An 18,075-nucleotide genomic window follows, 5' to 3' on the forward strand; every position below is an offset into this window, starting at 1 on the left:
TTATTGTGTTCTATATATATATATATATATAACTACGTAGTTTAATCAACTTATCCAGGGTGCGTAATTTTGCTTACACTTAGAGCAGTACAGTCCAACCAGACTCCTCCGATAATATTTTCTTAATTCAATTCAAATCGAAAAAAGTTCCATAGAACATGTAAGTTGATTAATGATTGGGGTGCATTTTTTTAATGGTCTTAAGTTACACAAGGTTCCAATGAACCTATGCTACCTCAGTGATATTTCTTTTTACTTTTTTTAATTCGTTTTCTGATGACAGATTAATATACAACACAGTTTGTAAAGCTTACTTAAAAAAATTTAATGCCACTTAGTACAGAATTTCATAACCGGTCTCACCTTTTGCGCCATCAGTTCACTTCAACTTCTGCATACTTATTAAATATACCAACATTATTGATCATTTTTGATTTAAAAAAAAATTGCTTCAACTCACCCAATACCACTTTATGGCTAGATATTCACTGCAGATAAATCCTACTAGATAGTAATACGAGTCAAAATGAACGAAAAATATGACAAATATCGTAATTTATTCGCATGAGCAAGAAAATATTACTCGCTTAAAGGTATGAGAAATTATTTTAAAGAACTCAAAATAAGATTATGAAACTCTAGTTCGTATTGTCTCGGGAGCTTTTATTTGGCACATTGCTTGTTAAGTAAATGCAGCAAAAGGATTTTTTCTTTTTATTTGTGACAGTCATAAAATAATGAAATTTGTTGGCGTTTGTGACAAGAATTCTCTTATGAGAATAGTTTTATGTTTTCATTTAGTAAAATGTATCTCATTTGGTTTGCAGGTATTCATTGAAAAATTTTTTGGATGAGTTTTTTAGAAACTAAAGAACAAACGTCTTTTTTGAACAGTTTTAAACTCCTAGCGCAAATGCAAGTTTGCTATTATGTAAATTTTCTATTAGTATACGTCAAACAAGAACATGTTTATTCAAGCTTTGTTATAATTCCCAAAGTAAATTCATAGTTGATAAGTTATGAATATTTAAATATCATTAAGCATTAATTAATTATTTATTCTGTAAGAAAATTTTGTCAGTTTTGGTTTAATGAATGAATTAATACTCGTTCAAATAATGACTTATTTTTTCAAAATTAGTTTTAATATAAAAGAAAATTCTCATGTGTCCTTTAAAATCGGATTAATACTACATCTGTATTTGCTTACTTTCTGTCTTTTCTGTTTTGATATAAGATTTATATATATATATATATATAGGTGCTAAAAATGTAGAGGAACCATGGAAAATAATAAAGATTAATGAAAAGAGAATAAGAAAAATAAAATATTTAAAAAAATATCAAAAAGCCGGAAAAGAAAATAATGAAAAGATATAATCTCTTCATCAGCGCACACGATTATATCAGCAAATAATAACTTTTTAATATTGTTTTCTTAAATAATTTTTACACGATATTTTTTAAAATATTTTATTTTTATTTTTCTCTTCTCATTAATCGTTGTTATTTTCCATGTTTTCTTCATATTTTTAACTTATTTTATGAGTTCTATATGCTTGCAGCTTATGCGCAGTAAATAAAACTTAATTAATTTTTTTAATTTTCTTCATTTTTCTCTTTTTTCTTTTTATCCTTTTTGTCTTATATATATATATAGCATAACAAATAAATACAAAAAAAATTCAGGCAATTCATGTTTCTTTCTCTTTTCAATTTTTTTAAAAAATAATTGTTAATTTTCTAAAATTATTAATTGTCAACTTCCTTAAATTATCCAGTATAATATACACATATCCATTGTCGGACCCATCCTCGGAAACTAACAAAACAAACGCACTTCAGTATTGCAGTAAGAACGCACTTTAATACAAAACTCCTCTATTTGCGCTTTTCGCTCAATTTGCGTTTTTGTTTTCATATTTTGCAATCTGGCAATCTTGTTACGAAAATATTTTAAATCATTCTTGAAAAATCTCCCATTCATGTAAGTTCATTTGAATTCGCTACTCACTTTATAGATTTCATTTCATGTTATATTCTGTTTTTTTGTTTATATTTTATCTCCTGTTTTTACGTGATATTTTAACTTATTGTGTTCTACTTTATTTGTTGTAATTTTTTTGAGTGCTCCTCACACTATTGTACGCAATATTTATGCGACTCCCTGTTATATGAAACGTTTTTAAACTTATACATTTCGACAAGCATTTCAATTAAATATGTCATTTAAAAAGAAACTGTAGCTTGGAAAAAGAAACCGATTGCAGATTTAAAATCATCGACCTGAAAATATCCAATATCAGTTAAAATATCTCACACAACAGAGAAGAAAAGTATTCCCCAGTGTAACTAAATATTTACTGTCAAGAATATTTTAACTTATATTGATTTAAAAATAAATAAGGCAAGCTTTTTACTTCAGAGGTTTCTTTGCTAAATTTGAATCGATTTTGAAACTGAATTAAACTGTTTAACATTTAAAATTGATTCGCGTAAAATGTTTCATTTTTCTTCTTAAAAGTGAGTAAAAAATTAAGGGAAAATAGTTATTTAATTCTTAAAACAAAGATTTTACAATGTTTTTTACCTAATACATTGTATTTTTCGTTTGCAAATTTAATCGATTTTATTTATTTAAGTAAAAAGAAAAATGTTTGATCGAAATGCTAGTTGCGGAGATTAAGCCATAACTGCGAAACATAAAACTGATGCTTGTACAACACAAACAATTCCCAGAAACGGTCAAATCATATATATAATTTTAAATGTACAGAAACGTTCTAAAAAAACCATTAAACATTTTATTTAGCGTAGAAATGTCCGATTGTGACAATGTTATGATAATTTATAATAAACAGACCAGCGTCCTCCTTAAATTAAACTGGTAGTAAAATTTCTATACAGATCTTGTAAAGTTCCCTGTTTTACCTTTTCAATTTAAGATTTTGAGAATAGAAATTCTTTCCCGGGATTCTAACAGAAAATTTTTTTTAAATAATTAGTAAGGAAAAGAGGTGAGTTTTCAAATGTTCGTTTTGAAACTTTGCTACCAGTTTTTTTAGTCATCTTCACCTGGTCACCTTATTAAAATAAATGTAAATATATGTGTAATTCTGTGAATATTCTTTGTTTATGTGGCTAAATGTCTCAAATGGACCTTAAATAATCAGTTTAATGTGAAAAGTTTCAGAAAAAACTGCGTAATTCTAATGAAATTCAGAGAGAAAATTACGCCTAAAGTATTTCTTATGAATGACTCGGCTTAGCGATATTTTTGCTGACTTGGCAACCATTTTGGCAATAAAATGACAAACTGGAAACTTTGGATTTCAAAGAGATCGGACCAATATTTGCAAAGTTATGCGAGAGTCAACTAGAATCGTGTCGAAAATTCTGAGATTTTGTCACCGAGCCTATATAAATAAGTGTGCATCTCGCAGTTAAAAAGAGTACTCTGCTTGTAACTTCAGCAGTGTTTTGATCCGCGAGCCTCGAGTGAATTAGTTCACTGATACATTCACTGATAGTTCATTGAAGTTTCGAATCCTATGTTTTGTAGGTAGATCATGTGATTCGTTCTGCTATAATACGCCGTTATTTGAGCTGCAATTATCAAATCTGGATACTATTAATAGTTCTATTATCTGGAAGTTTTTGATAATAAAATTTGTAAATCATAAGGACTGTTATAGTAATCTCCAACCCAAACGAACCCCCGTGCTTTGTACAATATTTTATTTACGCTTCAGATATTTGCCAAAGTTATAATGTATAGAAAAGTAATTAAAAGTTTTATTAAAAAATCAAACTAATGCATAACTATTAGAAAAGAGCAACTACTAGCGAGCGAGAGTTTCAACAAAATTATATGAATAAATCATTATTTAATCTTATTCCACTAAAGAAGTAAAGAAGCTGCATCAAAATCAGACTCTCAGATGTTTGAAAGCGCTTAATGGTAGATGCTCTGTGTGAGCGCATCATTTGAGATATAGTAATGAAGTGTTAGTATTTGTTTAAAATAGTTTTTACAATTATTTTTGCACAAACTATTACCGTAAACCGGGGCGAGTCTACCCATTTTTTCAGTTTGTCANAAATCAAACTCTTAGATGCTTGAGAGCGCTTACTGGTAGATGCTCTGTGTGAGCGCATCATTTGAGATATAGTAACAAAGTGAATATAGAAATAGTTTTATAGTTTTTAATATAGTTAGTAACAGTTAGTTTATAGTGTAGTTTATATAATTTATAGTTAGTTAAAATAGTTTTTACAATTATTTTTGCACGAACTTTTAGCACATTTAACTACATCACAATTATTACCTTCTTCATTTATATACTATGAAAATAAACTAAAATTAACACTTCAAAAATTTTTGATATGATGCATTGTTTTTTAAAGTTAGTCTACAGAAACATTTTTTCTGGTGTTTCAAAAAGTTTAATTGGTGAATACGCTTTTATCAACAGATCCATGCATTCTTCTGTTCTTTTCTAGAATCGATTTCTATTTTTTCGGCAGATTTAATTTACAACTACGTTTGTGATTTTTATTTCATTTGCTGTCTGACTCAGTAGCTCTTTTCATTAAAATAAAAGAGTAGGTTCCTCCAATGTTATGCAAACTTAATACTCTATTTTGAATGCCTTAAATTTTAAGATTCAATTTAGTTCTATTTTTAACATTGCTCTTCTGTTTTTAAACCAGTTATTTTAGTTTTTACCTAGTTAATGCATAAATTTTAATCTAGTTACATTGATTTTAGATGCTGTATAACCAATAACTCTTGCGTCAAAAAAATTTACATTAATCAATTTTCTGGACACCATTGATTGATACCAAAAAATATAGCGCACCAGCGAGAATAGTAAAGCATTTCTCTCTTTATGAAAGTTATAGCGTTATTTTAAGATTCAAAAGTGTAGTTTATTTTTTGGAACATTATTCTTGTCGGAGTTCAAATATATTTTTAAAATATTTTGAAATAAATTCGGTGCGATAGGTTTTTAGTTTGACTGTTGGAAAACTTCACAGACTTTGATGAGCATTAGCTCCATTCCATACCATTTTATGGCATATTTTATGGGAGGAAATGAAATTTGAGAGTGTCTGAAAATTTTCTATATATGTAATATAAGAAATAAAAAATTGAGTTACATCATTACTCTACCTATTGGTTGAGTAAAAATATTATAATGGAAGCATAAAGTTTTAAATATTATGCTGTGTGTCATTTTGTCTGACAAATTAAAGTCTTAGTGTTAAATAGTTTTTGCATACTTAATGCAAATGTAATGGATTCATTCGAATTTTATTTTCACAATCTATTGCCCTTTTAAAACAGAAATAGGACTTAAATTTAGTAAGGTAATAATAATTGATTTTCTTTTCATACATTCATGCTTTTCTTTTCAATTTACACCCTAATATTATTCAGTTATCCTTGGGTTGGAAAGTAAAGCATGCAAACGTATATCTTTTTTTTTTCTCTTTTTACAATTTTTGTAATTTTTCAAATTCAAAATGAATTATCACAATATAGCGAAAACATGCATGTTTTAATATTTTTTGTTAATTTTTTTAAACATGAGATTTTTTATCTCTTTAAAACCATTTTGAATGACGAAGTAAGTCTTTATTTGGACCATACTTTATGAAGGTCCACATTCNAAAATAGTAATAATAATAATATACTTACGGAGCACCAACTAAAAGTTTGCTGATTTTCAATACAAATCTCTCAAAAGACGTTTGAACAGGTCGGTTAAAAAGACACCAAATAAATAAAAACGGATCAAACTACTACAGCGCCATCTTCCTTAGAGTCTGAACTAAGTCCTCCGTCGGTAAAATTTTTTTTATTTGCAATTTAAAATAGTGAAAATTAAATAAAACTAAAATGGGTAGACTCGCCCCTGGATGGGTAGACTCGCCCCGGTTTACGGTAGCACGTTTAACTACATTACAATTATTACTTTCTTCATTTATATACTAGGAAAATAAACACTTCAAATATGTTTCATATGATGCAGTATTTTTTAAAGTTAGTTCACAGAAACATTTTTTCTGGTGTTTCAAAAAGGTAAATTGGTGAATACGATTTTTTCATCAGATCCAGGCAGTTTTCGGTTCTTTTCTAGAATCAATTTCTATTTTTTCGGCAGATTTAGTTTATAACTACGTTTGTGATTTTTATTTCACTTGCTGTCTGATTCAGTAGTTCTTTTCATTAAAATAAAAGAGTAGGTTCCTCCAATGTTATTCAAACTTATTGCTCTATTTTGAATGCCTTAGATGTTAAGATTCAATTTAGTTCCATTTTTAACATTGCTGTTCTGTTTTTAAACCAGTTATTTCAGTTTTAACCTAGTTATTGCATAAATTTTAATCTAGTTGCATTGATTTTAGATGCTGTATAACCAATGACTCTTGCGTCAAAAAATTTACATTAATCAATTTTCTGGACTCGATTGATTGATACCAAAAAATATAGCATACCAGCGAGAATAGTAAAGCATTTCTCTTTTTATGAAAGTTATAGCGTTATTTTAAGATTCAAAAATGTAGCTTATTTTTTAGAACATTATTCTTGCCGGAGTTCAAATATATTTTTAAAATATTTTGAAATAAATTCGGTGAGATAGGTTCTTAGTTTGACTGTTGGAAAACTTCACAGACTTTGATGAGCATTAGTTCCATTCCATACCATTTTATGACATATTTTATGGGAGGAAATGAAATTTGAGAGTGTCTGAAAATTTTCTATATATGTAATATATGAAATAAAAATTTGAGTTACATCATTTCTCTACCTATTGGTTGAGTAAAAATATTATAATAGAAGCATAAAGTTTTAAATATTATGCTGTGTGTCATTTTGTCAGACAAATTATTTCTTTATCTTAGTATTAAATAGTTTTTGCATACTTAATACAAATGTAATGGATTCATTCGAATTTTATTTTCACAATCTACTGCCCTTTTACAACAGAAATATGACTTAAATTTAGTAAGGTAATAATAATTGCTTTTCTTTTCATGCATTCATGTTTTTCTTTTCATTTTACACTCTAATATTATTCAGTTATCCTTGGGTTGGAAAGTAAAGCATGTAAACGTATATCATTTTTTTTCCCTTTTTACAATTTTTGTAATTTTTTAAATTCAAAATGAATTATCACAAAAAAGCAAAAACATGCATGTTTTAATATTTTTTTTGTTAATTTTTTTAAACATGAGATTTTTGATCTCTTTAAAACCATTTTGAATGACGAAGTAAGTCTTTATTTGGATCATACTTTATGAAAGTCCACATTCAATTCCCATAAACGTCATGCAAGCCATAATCTCCTCATACCTCTAGATTTAAAACGAGTTTGAAATTTTCAATACAGCAGGCGTGGAAAAAAACATTAGAATGCAAAAAGAGATTATAAATTGCATGGAATTTTCCCTTCCTTAAAATACCATTAATTAGTATACATTGAAATCAAAAACCAAGTTCTACTTAATATGCTATTCATTTGTTCTTTCCGTTATACCTATAAACATTTACTGAGAACATTTTCTACACCTAGTTGTTCTCAATGTCACGATCTTCATTACTATTAAGCATATTTTCATCAACTGTAGACTATACAAATATTTGAGAAACAAACTCTTTGAAGCCTTTTTTTCTGATCTTAAATCCTTGCTCGGTGATCCTATGCATCAAAATCTTTCTAATTTTATCGAAACAATAAAGAATATATTCATGATTTTTTCTTAAAATATAAGTGTTACTTATCAACCTAGTGGCTTGCAAAGTATAGCCATTTTTGGCTCTTGTGATAATAAATTCTGAACAACCAGCCCATCCTTAAACATGACAAGTTTCACGACATTAAACCAGATATTAAACCATCTACACCACTGACTGGTTGACAGATCGACGCATTAGACAGATCCGATTGATGCACAAATGTTTACTTTTAAATAAAGCATCTCCGCAATACTATTTTTGCCGGGTGTTTTTTTACAGTAAAATATTTTTTTTAACTTGTGCGTGAAATGTAAAGTTAAAAGATTTATTTAAAAGTGTAAAATTTGTTAAAAACATTTACAGAATTAAAAAAGTAGGTTTTTAGAACCATTTGAAAATTAAATATCTAAAAGCTGTTTCTAGGAAAGCATGCCTCTCAGAAATTAAGTTCTATTTCCATATAATTTCTCTTATTTGGTTTTAATCCACATAATTTCACATAATTTTCGCATAATTTCTTTTATTTGGTTTGGTTTAATGATTCAACGGAATAAAAAAGTTCATGATATCTGAGTTACACTTTGTCTAACATAAGATGATGCATTTACCTTAGCCAGTTCAACCATATTGCTTCGTGCTGTACTTTCAAAAATGTTATTTGCAATATGAAGCTTATAAAAAGATGCCAACTATATAAAAATCTCAATTTTGAATTTTTGTCATTTGCGTTTATCTTTCAATTGCAAGGCAGTATTAAGCCATTGTATCCCCAATCATTTCACCGTACCCCACAAAGATTTGCCACATCATCCAACGGATTGTTTAAAAAATAACTATAAAAATTAAGACTATTTCTATAAGTTTTTGATGCATCGTTATCAAACACACTAAATCTTCAAGTTATAACATTACATTAAAAAAAATTACATGTAAAAATTAAAAAAAAAAAAAACTAAATATGTGTAAAAAAAAAACTAACTGTAAATACTTCAATGCTTACATTTGTGTTTTAGCTTCTTATTTATTGTTATGTAAAGAAAGTAACTAAAAGTTAATCCAATTATTTAAGAGAAAATCATGGTGCCTAAGTAAAGAAAAAAGCATTCAAATATTGCCATTGCTATTAAATTTCCATCGATTAATACGCAGCTCAATCTTAGTTTTATTTTAATTTTTTAACAAAAAACTCTTTTATACATTTTTATTATTCAAGATTAGTATTATTTATCTACTTAATTTCCAAATCGAAATTAGAACAGATAATAATTTTAACTGTTCTAGTGAGATACAAAATTCAATTGCTGAATACTCATAAATTTTATTAAATAGAAAGACACTATGAAACAGGATCATATCAAGGATCAAGTAACAGGATCAAGTAAACAAGCTAATCTGTTTTTTAAATAATACGATACAACTTTCCATCGATTTAATGCACAGCTGAGTCTTAGTTCTTTTTAAAAATTTTTAACAAAAAAATTCTTTTCGTCATTTTTACTATTCAAGATTAGTATTATTTATCTATTTACTATCCGAATCGAAGTGAGAAGAACAGATAATAATTTTAACTGTTCTAGTGAGAAACAATAGAAAATTGCTGAATACTCATAAATTTCATTAAATAGAAAGATGATATGAAAGAGGATCATATCTTGAGTTCTTCAAATAAATCAGATAGTCTTGTATTTAAATAATACGATATCTTATTGCTGAGATTCTGGAAGAGACATGAAAATCCACTTTACGATGCTGATCCCTGGATGCTTTTGAAAGATTACCTTTTGACCTTTTGAAAATCCCCAAAGAATTTTTTTTTATTTAATATTATGTGGACATTTATTTTTCTTTTTGTTTTAAGTAGGAATAGTAGCGATAAAAGAAAAAAAGTGAAGATTTTTGTCATAATGTTAAAGTTAATATGATTTTTTTTTTTGTAAAAATTTTTTGTCTTTGCAGTTTTACTTTAAACTACATAGTGAAAACTTATAATGTATCTTGAAACTAAACATTTTGTCAACTACTTTACTCCAAAGTTGTGCAGTGCACAAAAAATGGACCACCCTAAATAACTTCTGTTCTAATGATCAGATCTTCATGTTCTAGGACTCAATCTTGATTGCTCGAAGGGGTGACTTTAATTATCCCAAGTGCAAAAGTGCAGAAGATACTTTTAAGTTACGAAATCTGACTCAAAAATGCACTTTCTCTGAATAAACATACATTTTTTTCGACTGATTCGGATTTCTAACCCCCAAAATATAGGGGGTTTCCGCAATCAGGGAAATATGGTCCCAATAGTTTGGCCAGGAGAGCGTTCCAAAGTTTCGACCCCTTAATGTTAATTTTACTTTTTGCTTACTTCACTATATCACGAGAACTTCTTAAAAGAATTGAAAAATTTTTGCACAAAATTTTAAAATTCATTTGTCCAAAGATGATTCCAAGCAAAAAATTACTTTTAATAAATATTTTTTTAATTATTTAATTTAAGAATAATCGAAACAATTTTAAATTGTAAAGTATACAAATTTTTATATTATTTTAAAGAATGTAATTATGCATGGTAAAATATAAATTTGAGCTAAATCAGTTGAACTGTTCTTAAGAAAATTAATTTTAAAAAAAAAGTCAGATATTTAAAATTCGATTTCTCAGGAACTATTCAACCAATTTCGCTCAAATTTTGTACTTTGCCATGAAAAATTACTTACTTTAAAACGATGTAAAAATATGTATACCTTACAATTCAAAGTTCTTTCGACTTTTATTTAATAAAATAATAAGAAATCTATTTTTGGCACGGAATTATCTTTGGATAGACGAATTTTATAACTGTGTGCAAAAATCTTTCAAATCGATTAAAAAGTTCTAGAGATATGGCGAAATACGCAAAAAGTAAAATTAACATTAAGGGGCCAAAACTTTGAGCCGCTTTCCTGTTCGAACTATGGGGACCAAATACATTGAAAAAAAGGCATGTTTATTCAGAGAAAGTACGTTTTTGTGTCTTATTTCGTTATTTAAAATATCGTCTGCACCTATTAATTAGCATTTTGAATTTAACCCCCTCGAACCATTTAGATTGAGTTCTAGAGCGTAAAGATCCAATCATTAGATCAAAAGTTATTCATTGTGTCCCGTGTTTTTGTCGCATTGTACAGTGTAACACCACACATTAGTTCTTGGTGTTTCACAACACTAAGAACCAAGGATAGTTCCTGGTGTAGAGAAACCCCAAGTATGTTCTTATACAGTACTCGATGTATAATTGGGCCATCATTTTTAGCATTCAGTAAGACTAACATTAATAATAACATTAAAATATGACGCGCATAAGAGTCAATAAAGTTATTTTTACGATACAATATAAATTAAGAATCGATAATTTATGATGCATACATACACTAAATCTCAAAATAATGATACAAATCTTCTATACAAACATACGCGTAGCACAATAAAAATACTAAGACGAACTCATATTAGACAGAACAGAAAAAAAGTGGATTAAAATTAAATAGTATAAGATTATTTAAGAAAATTGGCAGGTATTTAAAATTTAATTATCCTCATTCCGCCACTAAAAAACAAAAATTTTGTAACGGCGAAAACTTTTAAAAACTCACGCCATGTCGCACTCGATTTAAAGCATCCTACTGAAGATATCCAAAATATCCCATCATTGGTGTTTCAAAATTAATTCACAAGTGGTGTGATTGCGCGTAAGTTTGGGCTGAGCAATTATAAGTGTTCAGATTTAACTACATCCTTTAAAGTGTATTTTGGCCCTCGCTTTAATGTTAACTTGAAATCAAGTCCTCCTTCAAGTAATTTTTTAGGTTGTTGAATACTAAATTCAGAGAGCTATTTCACCACAGTTTTTACTAAGTGTTCTGCCCGGTATAGCCTTTTTTGGCTCTTAAGTCAATAATTTTTAAGTACACTGTAGTTTAGGAGCTTGGTATAGGAAAAAGATATGTATTTTTAGTCAATAACTACAATCTGGTTAAATAATCGAAATGTATTCATATGTTTCTATCTAGGTCAGGTTGCTGACCACGTCCAGGTGTAAGAAGCATGTCAGCATGCAAGAAGCACCCTTGTAAGAACGTCTAAATGTGTTAAAATTTATGAAAATTTTTAATTTTTAATATTTTTAGAAAAAGAATCATTATGGTTTAATACTGCACCTACTTCTTGGTTAATAAAAAGGATTCTGTTATGATTTAAATGCTAAATTGATACACGATAACTAATGTTTCTGAAGAATGTTATAGTTGATAAAATAAAATGTTATAGTTGAGATTATCTCCAATTTGTAAAATCAAAGTTGCATTGTCTGTGAATTTAGAATTGGTTGCAATAGACCAAAATATGTTTCATTCTTTACAAATGGAACACTTAACTTAGGGGTGGAGGGAACATTTGGAAAATCTATTTTTTTTAATCTTTGAACTTACACCTAAAAATACCTTCTATAAATTGTAGCAATTTTTTCAAAACGATACTAGATATGTATATGTTTATAGTAGATTAAATTGTGTAAACTGTTAAAAATGTTTTGTAGTTTCAAGATATTACTCTTTAACTTTCATGTCTAAATGTGTTTTTTCTTTCAAAAATTCGAATTTTTTATCTAAGTCTTAACCTTATTTTAGGCGCTATACCGAAAATATGGCTATAAAGCTCACAATTTACATAATTTTTTCCTTCCATAAAAAAGTCAAATTGTTTTTAGTATTTACCAGTTTTCAAAAACGCACTAGTTTTTCAACTGCATATTCAAAAAAATTTTGCAAATATTATTGAAGCATTAAACAGTTTCTGTGATTATTGTCTAAAAAAGTTGTACTTTAAAAAGAGGAAAAGAGTAAATACGATTTGTATGTAACGAATTTTTTTCTTTTTAACATGAAAATAGGAAATTTTAATGCACGTATGATTCACAAAAATAAATATTAAAATTTTTTTAAAAAAATATTGTCAGTACTAACTACTAACGATTACAACTACTAACTAGTACTAGCTTACTAACGATTGTTATAAATTTTGTTTAAAGTCGTTGACATTTGCTTTCTTTTAGAATAAATAAGAAAAAGTTTAAGGTATTGCAAACTTTGATTGTAAATTTGGATTAATCATCAAAAATCTATATCATTATTTGGATTTATTATCTCTATACCATTTTAATAAAGACTTTGAGCATTTAAATTTTACATTAAATGATATCTTATTATTGTTAGCTAGGGCTACAAAATAAAAAAAGAAGGAGGCATCATTGACAGATTGCAACTGTCAGTGACTTGATAGCTCAGTTGGAAAAGTGCCAAAGACTTAATTCCTAGAGAATTAGGTCAATGCTTTGATATTTTTGTCAATCGAGACTATTTCTCGAAAAAAATATGTATAATGCTAAAAGTTTTGCTATTTCATTAGTAATCAATTTTAAAATATAAATTTTTTTTTAAATTCAAGCATTTCGTAGCAGTTACATGGCCAAAAATACAAAACTTGAAGCAAACAATAATATAATTAATATGAATAGAATGATTAATGCAATGTTTATAAAATGCGTTATTTATGGTATTCAGTGTATTAATATATATATGTTAATTAGGGAAAAGAAATTTAATTTAAGTGCTTATTTTGTTTACCACTACAAATAAAAATTTATTTGTAAGTATATATATTTAGAGTAAGAAATATAGGTTTTATCCTGCTCTTGAGGTAAAAACTCTGCAATCAATGCAATTAAATAAGATATATACTATACAGTATATGCAGTACTATGGAAGCAACATTGTCTGAAGTATTTGATTCCAATCAAATGGTTTAATTTTTTTCTTATACCCAGCCTATTTTTAATTGGTTTTAAAAAGCTTTAATACAAGTAGTTAATTTACTGTAAATTTTAAACTTTGTAATTTATTGTAAATCTTCAGGCAATTTAATGCAAAAATAGAAATTCAAATCTCTGTACTATAGAGTCATGATTTAATTTTGTGAGCAAGTGAATGAATTTAAATTAGTATATCTCACTACAGTACAAAATTTTTTTGTTTTTCTACTTCTTATAAAGGCTTGCAGTAAATGAGTTTCACTTGTTATGGCTGAGAATAATTATTCGTTTAATGAAAATAAAACATGTATCTTATATTTAATGGGAAACTTATTTAAGAGACTTGAAGAAATAATTGTCTTGTAATTTAAAATGTTTTACACGTTCGAAGAGAAGTCTATTTTTAGAATATATGCTGCATTTTCTGAATGTAAAGAGGGGAAAAAATGTAAATTTTTTTGTAACTCTGGGAAATATTTTAGCATAACATCCGTGTTAGAAATTAATTAAATGTTTCTACAGAACGAAAGTGTTGGGCTTGTTCAAAATGATGTAAAAAGTCTTGTAATTAAAATGTAAAAAATGTTTTCTTTTTCAGCTTAAAGTTGTGTTTATGAAATAAGGAGAGACAATTTTTATAGTTTAGTAAGCTCATTTTAGAAGGTTGATAATTAATTAATTATTAGAAAAAGAAGAATGATATTCTTCTTATATTAACTGAGATTATCCATTTTCCTGTAATTCATTAATTTTTATTTTTTTCATACAAAATTTGTAAAGATCTTATTTTATAAATCACTCTTTTGGGTTTATTGCAAAATGCTTGAAATTTTACAATGATTTTGCTTTTAGAGTTTGAAAATTTAATTGATAAAATAATTCTGAAAGAAAGGGGAAGAATTTAATAGAAGCTGCTATTTCATACGGATAAAATAACTAGTAGTACCGATATTTTATTTCTACCTTTTTTCGGGGATAGTATTTTCGGAGGGAAGGGAAGAATATAATAGTAGTCGGGTATAGTTCCCTTCCGCCTAAAAAAAAGCAATTTAGAAAGGAAATGCCCTGTAACCAGAATATTTTGTATATCAAGGGTGATCTTAACAGAACACCCTGTATCTATTAAAACTTTTTAATTTTTTGGAATGATATTTTTGTAAAACTATGTTATTGCTCGAAGTACTTAGTCAAAGGTTGTGTTACCTAGTAAAAGGTGAAATCAAATTTTTGGTGAGAAGTTCAGTGTTTTTAAGACAGTGCAATATTTGTGTGTGGTGGGACTAAAGTTTACTCGAAGTCTGTTACATTTTAGCCATACATTTATATTTTCAGCATAACAGTTGCTATACCGAGTGCGAAAAAAGAGTGAAGCTTGAGACTGGCCGAAAGTATAGGCCCCTATATGTTAAGTTCGCTTTTTCCATTGCCATCAAAATCGAATCAAAGCAATTTGCACACATTTATAAAACTTGTTATTTAAAGAAGGTTCAATGTAAAAAATATTTTTTATATATTTAATTATTCATTAATTGAATATAAATTTAAAAAAATTTGAATTATGAGATATATTTTTACATTATTATTAACCCTGTAATTTTAAATATCGAAATGCAAACTTTAAATCGAACTAATAGTTCTTGAAAAATAAAAATTCAAATATACAGGGCTTTGATGCTTCATATAGCTCTCCTGTCTAAACTGCTAGAACAATATATCCAGATAAATGGATACAACTATAGTTTAGGACATAAAAATCCGAATCCGTTGAAAAAAATGCCCAGTTTATTCAGAGGTTTAAGTTTTTTTGTCTTATTCCGTAACTCAATATATTGCCTGCACTAGTTAATTAGCATAGTTAAGGTCAGGCCCATGAACCATTAAGGTTATTTTAATGTTTTTTCTGAAACAAAAGGTATCTATGGGTAGAGCGGGTATATGTTATCTGCCTACGGGACCTATATGCTCTATGCTTATTCGAACTTAATAGTTTGTCTATCCCTAATACTGAATGAATAAAATTATAAACGATATTTATGATAAATAATATACACTCTATCATATGACATAGACATGGCGATAATGTTAATTTAAAATATTTGTTTTTATGAATCTTTTACCATTAAATCTCACTGAAATTGTTTTAAATCATTTACGAATTGAACATTCACGTTATACCCACAAACACTTTTAAATTAAGTAAACTTGTTAAGTGAGTCTGCACCCCAATGATCCCATTGTAAGGAACAACTTACTATAAACCATATTTTGATCTAGTGCGAAAAATTTTAAACCCAGAGAACAACGCTATTTTGGTAGCTTTAATTCACTACTGCTTTTATTAATTGAAAATAAACTTCATAACTTGTACTCATTCACTCCAATCAATTCAATTGATGAATGCCTCAAAGACATTAGATGGCATTCATCAATTTAACTTTCAAATCTGAATGCAATCCAAGTTGTTGGTGCGGTATAGCCATAGATGGCTTTTGCGACAAAAATTTCTAACTAACTAACAATTTAATTGAAGCTGTTTTGTTAATTAAGTTTTTGTCTTTTCCTTAATCCGTTAACTGTTTTTCGTAAATTAAAATGCATTATATGTATAGCATTATTTTAAATTCTTTTTTCCTTACTCCCAGGAGATTTTCCTTTCCTTGCAGCACGATTCACATAAACCTTAAGCGACACCTTAATACAGACAACCCCATTAATATTTTTCTTTTTCGAAATGAATTTAATTTGTAGCAGCGTATGATTTTGTTACTTTGAATACGTAGTTTGACTCTTTTGCCACTAGCATTTAGATTTAACTCAATTCTTTTCTGTTACCTTCAAATCTGTTAGAAAGTCTGGTTTAAAATTCAATGCGTCTCTAAAGAACTAAATAATTTATTTTTTACATTGGTTTATACCTGAAAAATGTTGCATATCGTTAGTGAGATTTTTATTATGGACATTCAGGTAGATGGAGGACACAGTTCGAAATGCGCGTTTAAAAATGTGGACACTTCAAAAAATGTATATCTAAAAAAATAGACGCAGCATTTGATAACATTTTTACCTTGTAAGCATTAAAAGAATTAACTAATGGACTGAAATAAATTCGCAATGTTTAATCATCCATTTGTATAAATCACTTTACGCGTTTTTTTTAATCATAGACTCTTTTGAAAAGACTTTAGAAGTAAAAAAATTATTATAAGGGTTTTTATAGATTCAATATAATTACAATGGTATTAAATTTGTCGAATTTCAATTTTTAAATATTTTATTGTTTAATAATCATGATAAGAAGAGATCGCCTAAAAAGTTGCATCTGCCATACACTCAGCCAGTTCGACACCAAAATCCCAAACATTGCTCCATGATGAGTATGCTAAGTGCTTAAAGAAGTACACAAAATTCACATTTAAATTATTAAAATTTGGGATGGATATTGAAAAACGCATTTTGTGCTGTATCTAATTTCTTAGATACGAACTTTTATCCACGCCATTCGACCTATTTCTAAAATGCGCATTTCCAGCAACAATGTTAAAAATTTCGGGTAAAAATTATTAAATAGCAATTTATTTAATTGTAATTTTACCATATTTAACCAAAAGTACTCAAATAATTATAAAAAAGATGAACTCAAACTGTTGAGAGTGAAAAAAATATTTATTGATTGTTTTTACCTATTGCAGTTAAACAACCAGAATTCTTTCCGCTCCAACTAAGCTCACCTCATGAATTCGTTTAGTTCTATGGAGTACTATACTATAACCGAGAGTACTATACTATGGAGTACTATACTATAACCGAGAGTTCTATACTATGGAGTACTATACATATACTATAGCCGAGAGGACTGAACAGGGGTTCGAATCCCAGCATTGAACAGGGGTTCGAATCCCACAATATTTCTTTCATTCCTTCAATACATGAAAAGTTTTCAGCATCCTGTACTATCTTGTTTTTACGTAGCCCTGGACTATTAGAATACGAAACGCATAAGTGGGACAGCACCACATACCACATGTCTGTTGAAATATTATTTTTATGGCTTCGAAACTAAGCTAGTTATAAATGACAACAAAACCGCATAGTTCTGTATTCACTGTTTTCTAACCATGCCAGTTTTCAAAACCATAAATGTCAGGAAATGTTCCTAATCATAAACTTTATGGTTAATCAGATGGACAGACCGTTGTCGGTTATTTTACCGTAATTTCTGAATGAAAATTCCAACAGAGCTTGTTCATTTTCTTAATCGAGCTATAACCATTTTCTTTAACACGTGTTTTGAACTATGTTCAAAATGAAAAGCTATCTGAATATATATTTTTAATTTGCATTTTGGCTATTGATCTCGTGTTTTCATTTAATATCTAATTGCAAGTTTAAAAAAAATCATTTTGAAATGTCAGTATATCTCATTTGGGTATAATATATAGTTATTTTGGCAACCATGGGAGCGACTGATTATCAAATGGGGTAATGAGAA

At 28.0% G+C, this 18,075-nt stretch overlaps 2 protein-coding genes across 3 annotated transcripts in view; both read right to left on the minus strand.

The window, feature by feature from the left end:
- The window catches only part of LOC107452630 (uncharacterized), a 479,485-nt gene extending 468,721 nt beyond the window's left edge, over positions 1-10,764 (minus strand). Inside the window, exon 1 of the mRNA XM_071187891.1 lies at positions 10,761-10,764. The gene's annotated coding sequence lies outside the window, so the exon portion shown is untranslated. The remainder of the gene's footprint in view (positions 1-10,760) is intronic.
- LOC107452601 (5-hydroxytryptamine receptor) overlaps positions 1-18,075 on the minus strand; it is a 134,500-nt gene that overhangs the window by 22,900 nt on the left and 93,525 nt on the right. The window lies entirely within an intron of this gene.

This window comes from Parasteatoda tepidariorum, chromosome X1 (assembly GCF_043381705.1).
Source record: "Parasteatoda tepidariorum isolate YZ-2023 chromosome X1, CAS_Ptep_4.0, whole genome shotgun sequence".
Lineage (NCBI taxonomy): Eukaryota > Metazoa > Arthropoda > Arachnida > Araneae > Theridiidae > Parasteatoda > Parasteatoda tepidariorum.